General features: G+C 36.8%; 1 protein-coding gene across 14 annotated transcripts in view; it reads left to right on the top strand.

The window, feature by feature from the left end:
- Positions 1 to 22475, top strand: part of SOX5 (SRY-box transcription factor 5) — a 1156954-nt gene that overhangs the window by 383006 nt on the left and 751473 nt on the right. For all 14 annotated transcript variants that reach the window (XM_045165614.1, XM_045165607.1, XM_045165602.1 and 11 more), the window contains one exon: positions 13755 to 13815. The gene's annotated coding sequence lies outside the window, so the exon portion shown is untranslated. The remainder of the gene's footprint in view (positions 1 to 13754; positions 13816 to 22475) is intronic.

The following is a 22475-nucleotide window of genomic DNA, read 5'->3' as shown; positions in this document are numbered from 1 at the left end:
GGAAGTTTTCTCTGGACTTATTGTCTAACTTCTACTCTTCCTCAAAGCCATTAGTCATCATTCCTTTAATGGTTACAACAACAGGGGGGAATGTGACCACTGTGACCTCAAGCCACAAACTGAGACTCATGTCCATCCGTTACATCAGGGCTGCAGCAAAGATGACCTGAGCATTATTTATGCTGCTGCTAAGTCACTTCAGTCATGTCCGACTCTGTGGGACCCCATAGACGGCAGCCCACCAGGCTCCCCGTCCCTGGGATTCTCCAGGCAAGAACACTGGAGTGGGTTGCCATTTCCTTCTCCAATGCATGAAAGTGAAAAGTAAAAGTGAAGTCGCTCAGTCAGGTCTGACCCTCAGCGACCCCATGGACTGCAGCCTACCAGGCTCCTCCATCCATGGGATTTTCCAGGCAAGAGTACTGGAGTGGGGCGCCATTGCCTTCTCCGGCATTATTTATAGGCTGCCTGATTTTTGGAAGAGTGGAACAAAGCTATTGCTAAATACATATGTCTGCCTTCAGAACAGTAGCTCAGGCTTATATTTCCTCGAGATTGTTTCCAAGCTTTAATGTCAGACGTTTGTTGGGTCCAGTAGATTCAATAATTCATTCACTCATTCATTTATTCATTCATTCAATGACTACTTTCAAGCTCCTAAGATTCTAAATGTAAGGAAAGTTAAGGGTTGCTCCTTGCTACCTAGATGTTTGTACAAAAGAGAATGTTTTCTGGTTCTTATGTTTTTAGGATTTCTAGTGATTTAGATTACTTTAGCATATCAAGAAAGTCTTGTGAAACAAAGAAAAATTTAGAAAAGTTCTAAAATTCATTTTCTGTCCCTTCATATAAACCAAAACTATTTCATGGTTGTTTTACTCATGAATATCTATATTCAAGACTAGGAATAAATTTGAGCTCCAGTAAAAGCATCAAAGTTAATTCAGGCTTCCTAACTGTACTCCTCTCCCATGTCAGAAATGTGATATCAGTTGACACCAGCTGAAGTAGATCAAGGCAACCTCCTGACCCACCAGTGGTTTCTTGAGAATTACATGAGGAGTTAACAAGATTATTTCAGTTTATTAATTGTAACATTATTTGCAATTCCAAATATTAGAAATAACCTAAATCCCCATTCATAAAAGACCTGTTTAATAAATTAAAGAATGTCCATACAAGTAGCATGCAGTTCTAAAAAATAATGTGGAAGGTTTCTATGCATGAACATGGAGACATTTCTAGAATATATTTAGATAAAACTTTTTTGAAACTTCAAAGATTGGAGACAATATGCTATTTTTTGCATTAGAAAGAAGGGCAAATGAGAATAAATACATATATTAGCTTATTTTTACAAAAAGAAATACAGGAAGAATAAGCCAGAATTAATGAAAATAATTGCATATAATGTGTTGGAGGGAATAAACAGAAGTGATAGAGATGGAACTAAGTCTCCTAAGATCTTCCCAGGTGGTACTAGTGGTAAAGAACTGCCTGCCAATGTAGGAGACTCAGAAGACGCTGGTTCAACCCCCAGGTCCTGAAGATCGTTGGTCAGGAAGGTTCCCTGGAGGAGAAATGGCAACCCATTCCAGTATTCTTGCCTGGAAAATCCCATGGATAGAGGAACCCAGTGGGCTACAGTCCATGGGGCTGCAAAGAGTCAGACATGACTGAGTGTGCTCACACACACACACACATACATACTCACACATGGGAGTTACCTGTATATACAGTTTTGGCTATGCAAATATCATATATATTTAAGAAATAAAATTTAATCAACAAGGATGGAAAATATGTATGATATTAGTTACTAACATTGATGGAAAGCTGAATGGTGATCATTGTTGACGATACTTTGGACCATTACTCTACTAGAGGACAAACAGAAAGTGAAGGGGGAAGCATTTAAGAGATTGATACTTACTGAATCATAAATATTACTGCTACTTTCCTATTTAATCTTCACATTTTATTTGTCTTTAATTTCTACAACTAATATGGGTACATTTTCCCTTTCTCATATTACTCCTTTTGTCAAGAGAGGAGAATAAGTGAAACTATGATTATGTTCTTTGCAGCAGAGTGTGGAGAAGCTCTATATAGTCAGTAAAAGCAAGAGTCAGAAAAAGCAAGATCTGACTGTGGCTCAGATCATGAGTTCCTTATTGCAAAATTCAGGCTTAAATTGAAGAAAGTAGGGAAGACCAGTAGGCCATTCAGGTATGACCTAAATCAAATCCCTTATGATTATACAGTGGAGGTGATGAATTGATTCAACAGATTAGGTCTGGTAGACAGAGTGACTGAAGCACTATGGACAGAATTTTGTAACCTTGTACAGGAGGTAGTGACCAAAATCACCCCAAAGAGAAAGAAATGCAAAAAGGCAAAGTGACTGATTATCTCAGGAGGCTTTACAAATAACTGAGGAAAGAAGAGAAGCACAAAGCAAGGGAGAAAGGGAAAGATATACCCGACTGAATGCAGAGTTCCATAGAATAACAAGTAGAGATAAGAAGGCCTTCTTAAATGAACAATGAAAAGAAATAGAGGAAAACAGTAGAATGGGATGTACTAGAGATCTCTTCAAGAAAATTGGAGATATCAAGGGAACATTTCTTGAAAGGACAGGCATGATAAAGGGCAAAAGTGGTAAGGACAGAAACAGAAGAGATTAAGAAGTGGCAAGAATACACAGAAGAACTGTAACAAAAAGTTCTTAATGACCTGGATAACCACAATGGTGTGGTCACTCACCTAGAGCTAGACATCCTGGAGTGTGTAGTCAAGTGGGCCTTAGGAAACATTACTTTTTCCATCTGATGCTAAGAGCCAACTCATAGGAAAAGACCTGGATGCTAGAACAGATTCAAGGCAAAAGGAGAAGAGTTTGGCAGAGGATGAGATGGTTAGATAGCATCACCGACTCAACAGACATGAATTTCAGGAAACTTTGTGAGAGTGGAGGACAGAGGAGCCTGGTATGCTGCAGTCCATTATGTTGCAAAGAGTTGGACAGACTTAGTGACTAAGCAACAGTAGTTTTATCAACCTTGGCAATAATTTGAATCAGTGATGTGATTTCATATCATGTACTCTGGGACAAGGTCCGGTACAGAATCAGGGCATATATTTTGCCAGTGTCTAAGTCATTGTGACTGTTAACAGTGTAACCCATTATTGAAAGTATTACTTGATTCCTGAGTCATATTGTTTTTTCTTTTTAATTTGTACTTACAGCACAAACAATGCTAGTAATATACCATTTTCTACTAAAACATGAGTAGCTCCCTAGGAGTTCAACATGCTTTACAAGTTAATCCTTTAGGAGTCAAGAAAGTAGAAATTATTAAAACTATTTTGAGAAAATTAAATATGCCTATGGAAAGGAAGAAGAAAAAATATCTGATTGTTTCTTATTTATTCAACCCGTTGGTTTTCCAGTGGTTCAAAGTATTAAAGCAAGTTTTAAAAGTTTGCTAGCATCTGCCCTGGATGATTCTGATTCTACATGTTCATGTGGGCTATTTTGTAAACAAAGATATGAAGATGTGTTTCATTTTAAAATTGGTTTTTATGGGGCCTACTTTAGGCAATGGGTTTTTAAAAAATTCCCCACCCTCGCTTTGATTTTGGCAATGGGTAGATATAGGTATAGTTTCTCCTTATCAACTCTTGATCCTGATGTTCCTCCTCATCTGAGGGAAGCAAAGGAAGAAGGGTTCTCTATGAAAAATCTTGATGTTCACTTTCTTTATCTATAGTATTTGTGTTCAGTGGAATAAAATTTTATGAGTACCTACTGTGTGTCTTGCATAATTCATTAAGGACTTGAGTCATGTTTTTTTAATCTAATGACATTCTGTTTATAAAGGTAAAATTTCATAGAATTTCACACAGTATAAGCAGACCAAGGATTAAATACACATAGTGGATAAAAAGCTGGAAGATAATAGAATGATGTATAGAGTGAGCACCCTGTATGTTTCTAATGAGAATGAAAGGAATTTTAGGAAGCCTAAGGAGACTCTGGGAGGGTAAGGTTTTAGTTATAAGTCAATGATCACGTTATTAAAGAAAGTCGTACCATTGTGCTTATCAGTGCTTTTCATCATGCAGTGACATAGTGAAAAAAATAATGAAGTGGAAAAGTCAGTTCCCCATATCAAAAGATCTGAAATATAAGTGCTCCCAGCCAAAGAAGGCAAGATCTGGAATTTTTTAAAAATGTGGATATATAGAATAAATATGCAACCCTCCTGATAATGTTGGCTGATGAAATGAAATTCACCAACTGTAATTCTGGCACAGACACACATGGTGCTGCATGCACACACGCACACACACACACGCACACACACACCACACACACACACACACACACCCTCTGCATATCCTTAATCATTTGCTATCTTATTTACATTTCATTTACTAGAGTAAATTCTATCATTTGAACTTTTAAAAAATATATTTCAATATTACTTAGGGAAGAATAAGAAATAATGTGATTGGTTTTCAAATAGCTTATTACCATTCAGATACTCTCAAGCTAAATTATATTAGGAAAAAAAAAAAGGAAGAAACCCTGTTTCAGCTTCCAAAACATTCTAAATGGAGACTTAGCTCTAAGTAATCAAAATTGCTTTAGTTGTGCAGAGCAGCATTAAAAGCCTTGTCCACTAATTGAGTGAAGCGGCACCTCTGGAGCAGTCTTGTCCCCTCATTAGATGGTCTTGCAGGCACTGTTTGTCATCCTGGGTTGCTGGGCTCAATCTAACAGTACCGCCGGCTCAAATTAATGGTAATTCATTATGACACACTATGTCCTTCCCCTCAAACAACAATGCGAAGCCTGTAGGGCATCTGTCGGCCACTGGTACTTACTTATCATGTTCCTTCCCACTTTAGTTCAAGCAACCACCTTTGTATGAACCTTCTGACTTCTTTCGCTAACTGGTGATTGGAGATGGAACTTGACTGAAGAATTACATTCAATTCCCCTCCACTAATGTTATTGAGAATAAGAGGGTGTCTAACAATAGGCTGGAAAATGATGCTGTGTTCTGAAGGAAGCATGCATTTGTACCTGTGTGTATAGAGACTTCTGTTGGAATACAAATACCTCCCCTGTAACAAATCATAGGGAATATTGATAGAAAATATTGAAGCAGAATGTTCCTAAGTGTGGTATAAATCCAAAGAGAATAAAATTGTTCTAACTATATGGGTTTGGTGATTTAACACATTTAGAAAGAATCTTCAGATTTATGCGATGAGCATTGCTGTTCAAAATGCTGCTTTTCTACTTTGGCAAGCAAGCAGGATGCTACTCCTAGGGATAAGGTTCTAGTGGTGATGCAATTGGACACTTCTCCCAGCAACTCTAAATTGTATGTTTGCATCTATCAGTTATTGTGTTGATTCCGATCATTTGTTCTGTCTATGGAAGAATGACTCAACTCTACCAGTAAAGAGGAGCTGAACAACGTTTGAACACAGCTTTTCTCTGAAATCCTTAAATGGCCCATGAATGTAGTAAAGGTTGCATGTATTGACTAGTTGACTCCATAGGTTGGAATTGGTGGTTCATAGTCCATATGGGGTACAGGAGAGTTGTGGCACTCACTGTTTTCCCAAGGCAGTGTCTAATCTCACTGTAGGGCATCTACTCCAAGCAACGTGGGCCTGGTGGGATTTTAACAGCATTAAAAGCCTGCCTCCTCACACACCATGTATTGTTCTAAATCCCACAATTAAATTCATTCCTTTGGGTTATATATAAAAAAAAAAATGACAATTTTCTTGATATAATCAAATTGCATATACTAGTTAATAGACTACTGTTAATTAGCAGCCATTTATTCATTTATTTATCTAATGTTTATTTCTGTTAACTCTATTCCTTCGTAAAATACACTTCATAAAATGTAACAAAATCCATCAGTTCAGGACTGCTCATTATTTCATTTCACAAAATTCTTTGCATAAAATATAGACATATCTGCTTTTACATAGCAGTTTTTTTGCTTTTCTTGACTGAATGCCTGCTTTCTTTACCAGATCAATTCCATACCTGGTCTTCATAATTTCAGTGAAGAACAGAACTCACACTCATATCCAATCCATTTGCAAATCCTATCTCTAAAAAAATATGTATTCTAATTTACCACTCTCGCTTTAGCTCAAGATGACATAAAGTATGGAATATTAAAACAGACTCTCCACTACCATGGTCTGTTCTTAAGAGAGCTTTGGAAATAAGTGGGGCCATTTTTAGTTGTCAGAATTTCTGGGGATTACTACTGGCAGTAGGTGAGCTGAGCTTAGAGATGCTAAATGACATGCTGTGTGCTTGAAGGTCAGGACAGAGGGGAGCTGGCCACCCAAAATGCCAGTAGCAATTCTACTGAGAGATACTGAGCCCATTAAAAACTTTAGCCATAGAATATCCTACTTCTGTTCAAACCCCTCCAAAGACTGCTAATTTTTCTAGGAATAAAAGCTGATACCTTTCCAATGGCATATAGGCCTGACACAGTCTGTCCTTTCCCCTGCCTCACTTATCTGACCTCATTTCTTCATACTCATTCATCACTCATGGCACTGCAACCACTCTGACAATACAGTCATGCCAGCATGCTTTTCCTGTTGACTGAAAGTTCCTTTTCTGACATGTACCTCTCACTCCCTCACCTCTGTATTCAAATGTCCTCTTTCTCAGTTACTCTGCTTAAAACTGTGACTCCTCCTCTCAGATTGCTACCCACAGCTGTTTGTCTCCAGAATACTTGTCAGAATCTAATATTTTATGTTACATTCTTGTCTATCTTCCCTCACCAGACTATGAGCTGCATAAGCGATTCTTGTCTGTTTTGTTCCATGCTACTATTACATTGCTTAGAATAATGTTTGGCATGTAATAGGTGCTCAATGAATAGTTTTTGAATGAATGAATTTAAACTCATATCAACCTTGAGCAGTATTGTATTAAAGAAATGGATATATAAAAGCTGAGATGTCGGGGACTTCTCTGGTGGTCCAGTGGTTGATAATCTGAGTTTCCAATGCATGGGGCACAGGTCTGATTCCTGGTTGGGGAAACTAAAGATTTCACATGTACTGGTACCATGAAGCATAATTAAAGTAAAAAACTAAAAAATGAGAGGCTATTTGATTTGGCAAGAGACATATAGCTTAGGAAAGAGAGAAATTTGCATCTGTTTCTAAATACATTTGTTTATTCATCTTCTAAGTATTTCTTGAACTCCAGTTTAAATCAGGCACTGTTCTAGGTGCAAAAAGTAAAGCAATAAACAAAATTGGCAAGGTCATTAAAAGAAAAAAAACAACAGTTTTAGAGATGCTAAATTCTATGCAGCAAATAAAAGGAAGAATGGATAGTGACAGGTGGTGGGAGAGTGCCTCCAATTTTTGTACTTTTCCCAGTTTAATCTGACTAGCTCACATCCATGTTAGTAACAATTACTTTGTTTGATACATTGGCCAGCACTTGAAAAGGCAATAGGGAACTGATACATGGACAAGTATCTTTTGAAGTTATCTATATGGTCTATGGAGAAGGCAATAGCACCCCACTCCAATACTTTTGCCTGGAAAATCCCATGGATGGAGGAGCCTGGTGGGCTGCAGTCCATGGGGTTGCTAGAGTCGGACACAACTGAGCGACTTCACTTTCACTTTTCACTTTCATGCATTGGAGAAGGAAATGGCAACCCACTCCAGTGTTCTTGCCTGGAGAATCCCAAGGAGAGGGGAGCCTGGTAGGCTGCTGTCTATGGGGTCGCACAGAGTTGGACACGACTGAAGCGACTTAGTAGCAGCAGCAGCATGTGGTCTATTCCAAGAAGGCGATGGCACCTCAAGAAATTTTAGTTGAAGTATAGTTTACTTATAATACTGTATTATTTCAGGTGTAAAGAGAGGAATAGTGATTCAGTAATTTTGCAAACTATATTCCATTATAGGTTATTATAAGATAATGGCTATAATTCCCTGTGCTATACAATATATCCTGTTGCTTATCTGTTTTATACATTGTAGTTTGTATCTGTTAATCAGTTCAGTTCAGTCGCTCAGTTGTGTCCGACTCTTTGCAACCCCATGAATTGCAGCACGCCAGGCTTCCCTGTCCATCACCAATTCCCAGAGTTCACTCAAACTCAGGTCCATCGAGTCGGTAATGCCATCACATACCCCTCATTTGTTACTCCCCCTGCCTTCTCCCCTTTGGTAACAACAAGTTTATTTTCTGTATCTGTGAGTCTGTTTTCATTTTGAATATTCACTCATTTGTATTTTTGTAGATTCCACATATAAATGATACCATACAGTGTTTGTCTTTTTCTGTCTGACTTATCTCACCAAGTGTAATATTTTCTATGTCCATCCACATCACTGCAAATTACATGGCTGAGTAATATTCCAGTCATCTTTTGGGGCATTTTGGTTGCTTTTGTGTTTTAACTATTTTACATAGTGCTGCTGTGAACATTGAGGTGCATGTATCTTATCCAGTTAGTCTTTTCCTTTTTTTCCCAGATATATACCCAGGAGTGGAATTTCTGGATCATACGGTATTTCTATTTTTAGTTTTTTGAGGCACCTCCATAGTGTATCCATAGCGGTTGCACCAATTTTACATTCCCACCAACAGTGTACAAGTGTCCCCTTTCTCCATACCTTTTCCAACATTAGTTATTCATAGACTTTTTGATAATAGCCATTCTGGCAGATGTGAGATGATACCTCATTGTTATCTCTGCCACATGCTGACCATGTGACTGTGAGCAAATGAGTCTCAGTGTCCTCGTTTGCTATGTGCTAATTATGCACATTTCATAGAGTGGTTGTGAAGTAAAGAGCCAGTGTAGATAAAGTGTCTAGTGGATAAAAATAAGTTAGTTATTTTTTTAAAGTCTTGGTTAATATTTAGAAAATAGACCTGGATGGAGTACTCCAGTGGATGTCTGTGTTCTGGGGAGGACTATGGGGTTATTAAAAGGGCACTAGGTGCCAACTCAGAACCTTTTCAAAGCTGTTTTATTGGCACACTTAAATAGCAGTATACACTTTGTATAAAGGTTTTGATATTCTATTTAGTAACCTTCTTGTTACTATGAAAGTTATAGAATTTATTGGAAAAATGTTTAAAAATGTAAATTAGCAAAAGAAACTAAGAAACTTTTCTATTCTAAAACTATCATTGTAACATTTTGGCATTTCTTTTTTGAGTTGGTTTTGTATCTTGTATGTGAGCCTGTGTGTGTATCATTAGTTATATAAACTACTGATCTTCGGTCTGTTAACCAGAATTAATCTTTCAGAACATTAATATTTTGGAACAAAATTAGTGTTTAGAAACTTTTGGACGCTGGAGTCAAAGGAATTTGTATTTGAATCTGGGTTCTGCTAATTATTAAGCCTCTTTTCCTCAGTAAATTAGTAAGGAGATAATCTGTAGTTTATTTAACCAATGCTCTATTGTTAGCCATTTTGACTCACTCTATTTTTATGTTGCTAATAATTTCTATATGAATATATTTGTGCATACCTTTTCTTGTTTTTGGAATTCTTTATTCAGTATGTATTTTCCAGAAATGAAATTACATATGAACATGTGTGGGCTTCCCTGGTGGCTCAGACCATAGAGAATCTGCCTGCAATGTGGGAGACCTGGGTTCGACCCCTGGATTGGAAAGATCATCGGGAGAAGGGAATGACTAACCCATTCCAGCATCCTTGCCTGGAGAATTACATGCACAGAGAAGCCTAAGGGGTTACAGTTCACGGGATTGCAAAGATCCAGACATGACTGAGCAACTATCACACTGGGATGAACATGTATAAGATTGCTGGTATAGATGATTCAAATATTTTTTCAAAAAATTTGGACCACTTTTAACTTTCAGTAGCCACACTTGAAAGTCCTATTGAAAGACTAATCTCTGTAGACTAATTTAAAAGTAGAATGCTTTCCTTTTATTATTGGTATTTAATCTTGACATGCTATTAATGTTATCTGTCAAGGAATAACCTATCAAAATATTAAATATCTTTTGTATCATCTTAACATAGGCTCTTCAAGACAGATGTGGGTAATTTTCCTTTTAAATGTGGGATTAATGTGTTAATGTGCCTTTGCTTTATCTATGAAATTTTTTAAACTTGCTTTTTTGATTTATAATTTATATACTATACAATCCACTAATTTAAAAGTGTGCAATTAAGTGTTTTTCAGTAAATTTAAGGAGAAGTTCAATATTACCACAATATAACTTTAGAACATTTTCCTCTAACAAAAAGAAGCTACATATTCATTAACGTACTCCCCGTTACTTCACAAGTCTCTTCTCCCTGTAACTCTAAGGAACTGCTCATCTGCTCAGTGTCTTTATAAATTTACCTATTCTGGACATTTCTTAAAAATGAAATCATACAATGTGTGGCCTTTTGTTACTGGCTTCCTTCATTTGGTATAATATTTTCAAAGATTATCCATGTTGTAACATACTTCATTCCTTTATATGACTGAATAATATGCCACTGTATGGATATATTACATTTTGTTTGCTCATTCATCAGTTGATGGACATTTAGACTGTTGCCACATTTTGGCTATTCTAAGTGGGATTACATTTGGGTACAGGTTTTTGTATGGACATATGTTTCATTTCTCTGTGTATGAACATAGGAGTGGAATTGCTGGCTCATATGGTAACTCTCTATAACCTTTTGGGAACTGCCAAACTATTTTGCAAAACCCTTGAAGAATTTCACATTCTTATCTGTGATGTATGTTTTTTCCAATTTCTCTATATCCTTAGCAGCACTTGTTATTATTTTTTTAAAAAAATAACCATCCCAGTGGATGTGACGTAGCATATCATTGTGATTTTGGCTTGCATTTACCTAATGTTGAGTATCTTTCATGTTCTAATTGACAATTTTTATACCTATTCTGGTAAAATGTTTATTCAGATTCTTTGCTTATTTTTTAATTGGTTTGTTTGACTTTTTAACGTAGAGTTGTAAGAGTTCTTTCTATATTTTGTATACAAGTCCTGTATCAGATCTATGATTTGTAAATATTTTCTCCCATTCCGTAGGTTACCTTTTCACTTTCTTGATGGTGTATTTTGAAACAAAGATTTTGTATTTTGATGTAGTTCAATTTATCAATTTTTTTCTTTTGTTATTTATTTTATCTGTGGGTGTTATATGTGAAAAATCATTGCCAAACTCAGGGTTACAAAAATTTATGCTTTCTTCTAATAGCATTATTATTTTTAGTTCTTACATTTATTTATATGATTCATTTTGAATTAATTTTTATATGATTTTGAAGTATGAATCTAATTCCATTCTTTTAAATACGGATATCCAATTTTCCCAGGACCATTTGTTTGAAAAATGATTATATTCCAATGTGTTCATCATTCCAATCAATCTGATGCTAACTATTTAGAGTTAGCACCAGATCTCACAAGCTAATGGGTGAGGTCCCCAGATAGACTACCCTTACTTCAGAAGACAGCTACAAGTGGGGTCCCCAGGCAAGGGAGACTTTTCCCAGGGTGAATTAGATATAGACTTAGGAATCCCATGACACTTCTTCAGGCTCAGTAATGCACTAGAATGATTCATAGAATCCATGAATGTGCTTACTTATGATGACTTTTATTGTAAGGGATTCAGATGAACAGAAGAGGTAGAGGACACGTCTAAAAGGGTTTTGGTGCAAGAGTCTCTGTCTTGCGGAGGCAGGGTGTGCCATCCTCCTTGAACATCATTCTGTTCACCAGGAAGGAAATTCTGAGACTGTTGTTTGGAGCTTTTATTGACATAGTTATAGATGTGTTTTGGCTTAGTCATTGGTCATGTCATTACACTCAGTCTCCAGCCTCTCGGTCTCCTCCCCCTAGAAGTCAGTGTAGGGGAGAAGGTCAGGGGTTGGGGGTGGGAGGTGTCTCAGTGTTCCAGCCCTCAAATCACTTGCTTGCTTTTTCTGATATCCTACCCCAGCCTGAAGCAGTCTGGGAATCCTCTTAAGGGTCATGTCACTAGCATAATGAAGTCATACCTATCACTCAGGGAATTCCAAGGGTTTTCAAAGCTGCCTGTCAAGAACCAGGAACAAAAACTAGATTTATTTATTTTTTGTCATACCGTAACTGTTCCCTACCTTTCTCCCCGCCCCCCATTGAATTGTCTGGGCAAGTGTGTCAAAATTGATTGACCATAAATGTCAAGGTTTGTTCCTATACTCTCAATTTTATGCCGTTTATCTGTATTTGTATCCTTATACCAGTGCCACACTGTCTTGATTACTGTAGCTTTGGCTTTAGTTTGGAAGTTGTGAAGGATGCATTCCCAAACTTTTTCTTCTTTCATAGGATTGTTTTAGGTGTACTGGATCCCTTGCATTCCGTATGAATTTTAAGGACAGTCTGTCAGTTTTTACCAAAAAGACCGGCTAAAATTTCGATAGAGATTGTGTTAGATACACTGATGAATTTGCAGAGTGGAGGGAGGAGGGTTCAGGATGGGGAGCACATGTATACCTGTGGCGGATTCATTTTGATGTTTGGCAAAACTAATACAGTGTTTGAGGTTTAAAAATAAAATTAAATAAAAAAAAAAGAATATTAACTTTTCTGATCCATGAATGTGGGATGCATTTTCATCTTTCTTAGATATTCTTTCATTTCTTTCAGTAGTGTTTTAGTTTTTAATATACAAATCCTCCACTTATTAAATTTATACTTAAGCATTTTACTTTTTCATGTTGTTGTAAGGGAAATGCTTTCTTGATTTTATTTTTGGAGTGTTTATTACTAGTACATACAAATCCAATTGACTTTTATGTATTGATCAAGTATCCTGCAACCTTACATTAGTTTTAATAATGTTCATTACTTTTAATCATCTTTTAAAAATAAAATATCAATACTTAGGATTTTCTAGATAAAAATAACATTGACTACAAATAGAGATAATTTACTTTTTCCTTTTCAATCTGGATGCGATTTATACCTGAACATAGCCTCCCTTTTAATCTTGAATAGAGGTGATGTGAGTGGGCACTATTGTCTTATTTCTGATAGCAGGGGAAAATCAGTCAGTCTTTTACTACTAAGTATGATAGTTGTGAGGTTTTCATAGTTGCTCCGTATTAGGTTGAGGAGTGAAAGTGAAAGTCATTTAGCTATGTCCAATTCTTTGCGACCTCATGGACTGTAGCCTGCCATTCTCTTCTCTTCATGGAATTCTCCAGGCAAGAATGCTGGAGTGTATAGCCAGCCCCTTCTCCAAGGGATCTCCTTAACCCAGGGATCAAACCCAGGTCTCCTGCATTGCAGGCAGATTCCTTACCATCTGAGCCACCAGGGAAGCTTTTTGAATGTTTATTTCATGAAAGGGTATTGGTATTTGTCAAATGCTTTTCGGCATCTATAGAAGTGATGATATGGTTTTATCTTTTATTAATATAGTATTAAATGTGTTATATTATTTGATATTTAGATGCAAAATCAACTTTGTATTGTTAGGATAAATCTGGTCTAGAAAAAAGTTTTACAGTGAAATTACTTAATATTTCTTCCAAAGTTATGTAGTAGAAATCTTCTTTAATTCCCTTTGTAAAGTTTATTTTTTTTCACCTGAGTATTTTTGAAATTATTTTGATTTGTCACTAAATACATTTCTTTCTTTTTTCTTTTTCTCAGCATTGCAAGAAGTAGATAATATCAAGGACATCAGGAGTGGGAGAGATTGGAGACTCAGCAGGTCAGGATATTACATTATCATTTGCTGATCATTCTTGTCATTAATTTTGCAATTTTTTATCTCTTGCCACTTGTTTATTTCTTATCTGTGCTTATTTGGTGTGGTCTTCAGTGTTGCAGCTACCTACTGGAGCCTTTCTATAATAGGTCCAGCACTTGGGCCTTCTCTTTTTAAAATTTGAAGGTAAAAAGTAATTTGAAGAGATTTTCAGGAACAGAGGAAATTTTCTTACCTAATAAGATTCAGAGTTACCCTGATTTCTGTTATCTATCTTATGTGAATATTATTTGAATAGTTTTGAAATGAAAACTCTTCCATGACTTTTCCAGAAGGAAAACCTTAAAACATATAAAATGTCATTACTTATGTAATTGTAATGGGAGAACACTTGGGTCATGAAAGTCAAGTTTCCTTTCTTTTCTGTTGTATTCTCTCGGTGCAAGGACACCTCTAAGAACTCACAATATTCTTAGAGTCTGTTTACTAATGCTAATTTTAACTACTGAGTGTTGGCTGCCATATATAAAGTGAAGGTTAATTAAATAATTTCTCTGTAGATAGAACAATCTCAATAGTCAAAGGGTCTACTGTGGGCTTTTGTCATCTAATGTGGAAAGTTTAGGGTAAGTCACACTCCTCAGTAAGCTGGGCACAGCCATGTTGGTCTCTGCAGTCCCCATGGTCCTGAGAGTCACCATGAATGACTGACGACTTGTGATGACTGATCTCTTGCTTCAGGGAAGCCTCCCTGTGGTTGTCTTAATCAGTGGTGATAAGTCTTGCTACTATGGCTTAGTTATTTATAGAAGCTTGGGGGTCCTCTCTTATAAGCCCTCCAGTGTTACCACTTCCACAAGTCTCCTGGAGTTTGACTTAGTGTCTCCACACCCAGGTCTCCTGGAGAGCAGCTACCAGTATTTTTTTTCATGTTTCATCACCCAGATAAATGAGTTTGTTCTTCAGTCTGATCACATCTCTTCAAGTGAAATGGTTTATTCAGAATGGAGCTCAGCTTAAAGTTCTTCTGCTTGGATGCTTCAGAGATTTAGTCATTTTCTAGCATTAAGAACTAGACAGATTTTTATTATGTATCTTGTGAGAATACCACCCTCCAGCTTAAAGGAAAGATAAAATTGCAAGTGCATCTTGATGCATCATATATACTCAGATCTCTGCTCTTAGCTAAATTAGGTAAGAGTCCTTCAAAAAGCTGTGTTTACAATGATATGCCCAAGAAATTGGGTTTATAAGTATGTCTGCAGTGATTCTTAAAGAGTTGAGAAGCACTTTTGGGTGATACTTTCATAAGGAGTTTTCTGGTAGTTAACATCTCTTGACTTTCAATCTGTAACTATCATTGGACTAAACATTAGAAAGAAGCATACTGAAACCCAACAGTGGTGAATTTTCTTGGACACTGGCTGTTATGTATATACTGACCTTAAGTTGAACACAGTTGTTGTTTGAGTTTTGCATGTTTAGAAGCAAAATCAAGAAGGAAGAGACAAATACCTCATAGATCCCTGATAGTCTTGAAGGTTAGAGAGAGCCTCAGTCTAATTCACCTGTTTTACAAACCTACATTGCCTCCCACTGTCACGGGAAATATTAGTAGCAGAGATAAATCTGTGTTTCTTGACATGATGCAAATGTAGTGCATTGTGTGCTTTACAGCTGTGGAACTCAAAACAGTTCTGCACCCAACATTGTACACGCAGATAAGAAACTATCATCATCCTATGTCATCTTCACCAGTATGTATTTTGATAAGGAATGCCATTGATACTTGTACTTCACTTTGCACTGATATTCAAAGAACTCAAGAACATTGTTTTGTTTTTTTTTTTTTTTTTACTGCTGTGTCTCTGGAGAAGTTTCCTATTTAGTTGGATGAAATGAAAAGATGATCATTCATTCATTCATTCATTCATACAACAGAAGTTCCTTCCTTCCTGGAGCTTTCATTCTAGTGAAGGAACACCTAAAATGAAAATTTTAATGTATATGTTAATAGGGATACATACTAAGGAAAAAATAAAGCAGAATAAATACAGAATGATGGGAGACTATCCAATACCATGTCTAGGGAAAGCCTTTCTGCTAAGGAGAGAGTGGAGCACAGACCTGAGTGCCGCATGAGAGGGGGAAGTGTTTAGAGATATGAGTGAAGATATACAGTCATTGGGAAGAGCGAGTATACGGAGCATGCTTGCTATGTTGAAAGATTGTCAAGAAAGGTATTTGGAGAGTCAGAGGAGAGTAAAGAGTGGACAAGTACAGTCAGAGGAGAGTGAAGAGTGGACAAGTAAGAGATGAGAAAGCATGATGTGATGTTCATTATATACGGTCTGGTAGACCGCAGCAGGATCTTGACTATTATTCTGAGTGAAATGGGGATCATTAAGGGGACTTTAGCCAATAAAAGGGCATGATGTGGCTTGCATGGTTTAAGGATCACTTGGACTTACAGGTTGGGTAAAACATTAAAAATTTTTTCTTTATCAGATCAAATCAGTCGCTCAGTTGTGTCTGACTCTTTGTATGAATATAAATTATGAATGAAAATAAACTTTAACAATGATTAGGGCAACATTATCTGATTATGCTTTTGACTGATGACTGTGTTCAAGGAGTTCATGTTAAATAGTATAGCTATCACTTTTTGTTTTTGTGTCCTTAATTTGTAAAATTCCTTTGATTTATAATCATGTTCTTGGGTTTTGTATAATAACTTATTGTTTCATAATAGGTGTATTAATGACAAGGATATATAATAGAAGTTTCTGTATCTTCTAAAGAAGTTTGTGTAACTTTGGTTAGCTGTTTTGCATAGAAATTCCATTTGTTTGTTGTTTTTAATTTAAACTGAAATTAGGTTGTGTAAGTCCATAAAAGTCATGAATTTTTATCTTCCAGTTGTAAGGGAGAATTTTTGTTGTTGTTGTTGGCAAAGTAATATCTCTGCTTTTTTTTTAATTTTTGAAAATTATGTTATGGTTTATTGTAATGATCACATGACCCATGAGGCTATTTATAAGAAGAAAATGTGGAATAGTTAAAAAAATGAAAACCTTCATAGGACATACAGGGCATGAATTCTGGAATCAGCTTTGAAACTTACCAGCCGGATGACTTAGGGTCTTTAACCTGTGTTTGCCTGCTAAGTGACCAGCACTGCTTCTCCCATAAGGAGAAGCTACCGTTATCTCTGCAGTTCCATTACATTTGTTGAACCAGTATGCACGGTGTGTAAATCAAATTTGGTTGAATTAGGAATCATGTTAGATGTGACCATTTTTAATATGAATGAGAAAAATAAGGATGCTTATGAATAACAGAGGAAATTGTTCATATTTATTTTCAGAAGAAATCAGAAAAGGTATGTTGACATTTGGAAGGCAAGGTTGTTTCTAAAATTCTCATTGCTGTCATGTCAAAGAATCAAAGTGAAAAGTGAAGTTGCTAAGTCATGTCCGACTCTTTGCGACCCCATGGATTGTAGCCCACCAGACTCCTCAGTCCATGGAATTTTCCAGGCAAGAGTACTGGAGTGGGTTGCCATTTCCTTCTCCAGGGGATCTTGCCAACCCAGGGATTGAACCCGGGTCTCCCGCACTGCAGGCAGATGCCTTACCGTCTGAGCTACCAGGGAAGCCCCCAAAGAATCAAAATGATTATTTAAAAAGGAATTTAGGAAGTAGGGTTGCCTTCTCCTAGCTGTCTGACAGCAGCAGTTTCCAACTGCCCAATGACTGTTTACTAGAAATGTTTCAGAATTCTGAGAAAGAAAAGAAAGAAAGTGAAGTTGTTCAGTTGTGTCCAACTCTGTGATCCCATGGACGGTAGCCTACCAGGGTCCTCTGTCCATGGGATTTTCCAGGCAAGAATACTGGAATTCTGACTTAGAATTCTGAGTCAATGCATGAAAAAAGTATTTTAAAACTATAAGTAGGAATATAAGCTTAGATTCTCATTATATAGCTATTAGAATATTCATGTAATACATGTATTTTGTTTTCATAAATGAATATATAAAATCTATTTTCTTATATATATATATATATTTATATATATCCTTAAAGTTTTAACTTATTGTCTCCATTTTCTTTCTTCCTTTTGCTCTTCAATCCTCTTCTACTTCTCTCATGCCAATCTTTGCTAAAGTCATCAGTAATCGCTTTTATACTAAATCCATGTGGTTATTATCAGTCATTATCTCATTTGGCCCTTGAGTTCATCCAACTGCTTGAATGACTTTCCACTCCACTTAAACTTTTTTCTCATTTGCCTTTTGCTGAATGAATCTTAGTTTCCAGTGTATCCCCAAAATATCTTTCCAAGTGTTTTGCTCATAGCACGTGCTAAGTGAATTTAGCTAGAAGATCCAAAACCAAATATTATAGTGTGAGACATAATGTCAAAAAGGCTACATAAGATCTGCAACCTGGCATTCTATAAGGGTTTATAGAAAAGATAAAGTTTCATAGACAAAACAGTATTTGAGCTGAATCTTTAAGGATGCATGTGATTTTCCTAGCAGAGATGTTAGATACTGGTAGGGGTTAGTTAGTTAGTTGGTATATATTATACATTAATATACATTAATATATTAGCATATATTAGTATAATTATATATATATATATATATATATATATATATATATATGTATATACACACATATATATTAAGGTCCTGTTGTCTTAAGTGTCTTTTTCAGCTTGGGTTGGATACAGCACAGAGTATATACAAAAGGGGGATGGTGATTGTAAAGATATGGTGGGCTCTTTACAACATAAAGAGACTTTACAATTCAAAGTCTGTAAAGAGGACTTGGACTCTCATGCTAGTGATTAGACTTAGTTCAATAGGACTTGGGGAGCCATTAATTTTTTTTTTTTTTTGGTGATTTTTTTTTTTTTTTTAAATTTTATTTTATTTTTAAACTTTACATAATTGTATTAGTTTTGCCAAATAGGGAATGTGGGTGGTGATTAGGTCTGTGCCTTGGATTAATTAACTAATATAGTGGCAGTATGAGGTTGATTGAAAGGGGAGAAGCTAAAAGGGGATGGTGGGCCATTATTGTAGTCGTTAAGCAAGAGATCCAGAAAGTCAGGACCAGGATGGTAAAACCTGGGGACAGATAGGAGCAGAAATCCTAAGATGGAATCGATAGTGCTAGATTTCCTGGTGCAATAAGGGATATATTTTAACCTTGAGTGATTGAAATAAAAGTTTTGCAATTCACTGGTACAGGAAATCCAAAAAAATTTTGTCTTTATGTATTTTTATTGATGGGAAGTACATGAATTGTTTTGAGTCTGTACCTTTGAAATATCAGTGTTGATATGTTGAAGATACTGGAACCAGGCAGAGGGGAGTTGAGGATGAAGCTCTATGAGATTAAACAATCGTAAAAGTTGCCTCCTTAGAAGAACAGTTTAGAATGAGGAAATAGCCTGAAAGACCAACAGTCTTGAATGCCATGTGGAATTTTGGAGAAGACCAAATGGAATGGTCGGGATGCAAAAAACTCTGATGTTTGACTTGTAGTTTTGCTGCTTGACAAACTAGGTCGTTCTGAAGTAGGCTTTGGTTTATTTCTTCATTTATTTTGGATCTCTGCACAAGTCCTGCCTGAGTGGTCTGCAAATCATAAACACTAAGTGCACAGTCAGTTGGCCCCTAGAATATAATCATTTCTGGATTATGGAACTTTTCTGATATATTGAAAATTGTTTAGGTGTTCCTTAATTTGTTGGTTCATTCATTCATATATTCTTCCTGAGTCCTAACCTGTGGCACACGTCCATCTTTTAATTATATTAAGTTTTCCTCTGTCCATTCTTGACTAGAATTTCCACTGGTTCAATTTAGCATATATTGTCCATAAGTTATAGGAAAAATGCTGATTGATTTAAATCTTGCCCATCTATAGAATCACACCATCCAGATTTGGAGAAGGACATGGCAACCCACTCCAGTGTTCTTGCCTGGAGAATCCCAGGGACTGGGGAGCCTGGTGGGCTGCCGTCTATGGGGTCACACAGAGTTGGACACGACTGAAGCTACTTAGCAGCATCCAGATTTCAGACGATGTCTGCTCTTCCTCAAGTTGGTTGGGGGAAGTGATGGAGAACATTACTTTTACATTTATAACAATAGGAAATACATTCATCGTGCTGATTCCCTTTGGATGCTTGTAGTGAAATACTTAACTCAGGAATGATGTAAATCATCCTCCTTAACAGTAGTTAAACACACTGATGGTACAGAGATCTGACAAACATAGCTATTATCATATGACTACCGAGAAGTTTTTGGACAGGCATGCCAGTTTGAAGAGGGGAGCTCGCTCCCTGAATGCTGAATGAGTGCTTGCCTGGGGTGTCCCCAGGAACAGGAGCTGACACAGGTGTTCAGCACAGTTGCTTACTGCTTCCCATCAAGTAGGATGGGGGGTTCTTAGCGCTGCTGGTTTGTGGCACTCAGCATATTTGGCAAGCAGTCAGCCCTGGCTGCGGATTTCCCTGGGGAAAATAAAAGCCACAGGGAAGTCATCAGTGTGACCTTCTGCTGGGTAGTTGGCACACTGCTGCTCCACAGGAAGGCTCTCAGTTGTCATTTTCTAAACGGGTAGATATCAGGTGCTGATGGAGGCTCTCCATTCAAGGTGGGAAGTGGTGAAGGAGAGAAAATATTGAACAGAAGCTTACCGAATAATTCCCAGTCATGAAGCTTAACACCAGCTGATCTGCTGATAAAAGGGATTGTTTTGTGTGTGGGGGAGGGAGTTTCTTTGGTTCTGCAAGCACAATTATAAGCTTTCCTATTTAAGTCTGACCCATCATATTGAAATGCTGTCACTTGTATCATTAGCAAGTAAAGTGTTGATAACATAGTCAAATGCACAGCAGAGTTCTGGCTCTTAAGTGTCTGGACTAACTCCCAATATTAGGAATAGGAGTCAAACTGCCATCACTTTTCCTGTGCTAACAGACGCCCTGCCATTAGCAGTCTGAAGGCAATTTTAATAAAATACATAGCCCTGCTGAGTTGGTCTCAAAAGATAAATAAGCAACGTAGAAAAGAAGCTTTTGTTTAAAAGTAATTATTTAAACTATGCATTACAGGTAATTTTCTTTTACCAGTAAGGCAAATGCTATCAGAATTTCAATAATGATTTGGTGGCACTTATCTAAATAATGTGATATTGTTGTTTCAAAGACTTAAAGCGTCACTTTATTTTCACATATATACAAAATGAGGGCAAATTGGATCCAGGTATCAAGTGCATGTGTTTTACAGTTTATATTACATTTTTTTTTGGGTGAACAGTGTTGTATTCTTGGACAGATTTATGGAAATGTAACAAGCTGGTGATAGAGTTCTGGGAACTGCAGGCTTGACTTCCAAACACAGATTAGAACAGGAGGGCAAAGAACATCTTTTTATTTTTCCTTTTGCTGTCGGAAAGGGAATCACATTTCAGTTTTTTTTTTCTTTTTTTTTTTAAAACTCTTTTAATAGGATACTTGTACATAAACCACAGTCGCAAGGGTGTAATAAATGTGTGCCTGTATCAGAGGGGCAAAAGCTTTGTTTGCCAAAAGGTAAAGAAGTCTCAGAACGCTTTTTAAGAGTCTATTCGGAAACCATTTAAACTACCTCCTTTCTTTCCCTTCTTAATAGTGACACGCTGGCCTGAGATCCATAATATAGAACTAGCTCTGGCCTTACAGAGGGCACAGTAAGAACTTACCTACATAAATGTGAAATGTAGAGCATGAGGAAGGTTCCTGTTTCTAAGTGCCAGTCAGGCAAAGGGCTTCCCAGGTGGCACTAGTGGTAAAGAACCCGCCTGCCAATGCTGGGGACTTAAGAGACAGACGTGGGCTCGATCCCTGGGTCAGAAAGCTCCCCTGGAGGAGGGCATGACAACCCACTCCAGTATTCTTGCTTGGAGAATTCCATGGACAGAGGAGCCTGGCAGGCTTTAGTCCATAGGTTCACAAAGAGCTGACGTAACTAAGCATGCATGCAGCCAGACGAATGTGCTTTAGACTGAGGCAGACCTCAATTCAAATCCCACTCAAATTCCAACTCTTTTCTTTTCATGATGTATCAGTTTTATCAAGTTATACAGCTTCTCTAAGTCTTTGTTTTCTCATCTATAAATTGGAAATAATAAAACCAACCTTGTCTGATTGTTACATGGACATAATGAGACAATACATGTAAAACGTTAAGGATGGTGTCTGGCAGAGTGAGAACTTGGAAAAGGTTTGTTTTAATTTGTTTGTTTTTATTTTTATATTAATGAACTTCTAACACACTTTTATCAGGAAGGTTACATGTTAAATATTGTGCAAGGAGTTGGGATAAATAGGTTGATCAATATATAGTCTCCACTTCAAAATTTAAATCTAATGCAAGACAGAAATGTTAGCAGGTAATTCAAATACAGTGTGCCTGCCACTTGTTGCTGTATTCTTATTGGTCTTGTGGACATAAAGGGGGCATGGCTTAATCTTGACCGTGGGAAAAAACTACTGTAAAATCTTTGTTTATTAAGCTTCTAAAGGGATGATGCTCTGTATTTCTACTCTGAGATGTTGTGGTCAAAGCCAACTATATTTTTCCAAGAGTAATTTCCCAG

The sequence above is a fragment of the Bubalus bubalis genome, chromosome 4 (assembly GCF_019923935.1).
Source record: "Bubalus bubalis isolate 160015118507 breed Murrah chromosome 4, NDDB_SH_1, whole genome shotgun sequence".
Lineage (NCBI taxonomy): Eukaryota > Metazoa > Chordata > Mammalia > Artiodactyla > Bovidae > Bubalus > Bubalus bubalis.
This window is presented reverse-complemented; position numbering and strand designations above follow the sequence as displayed.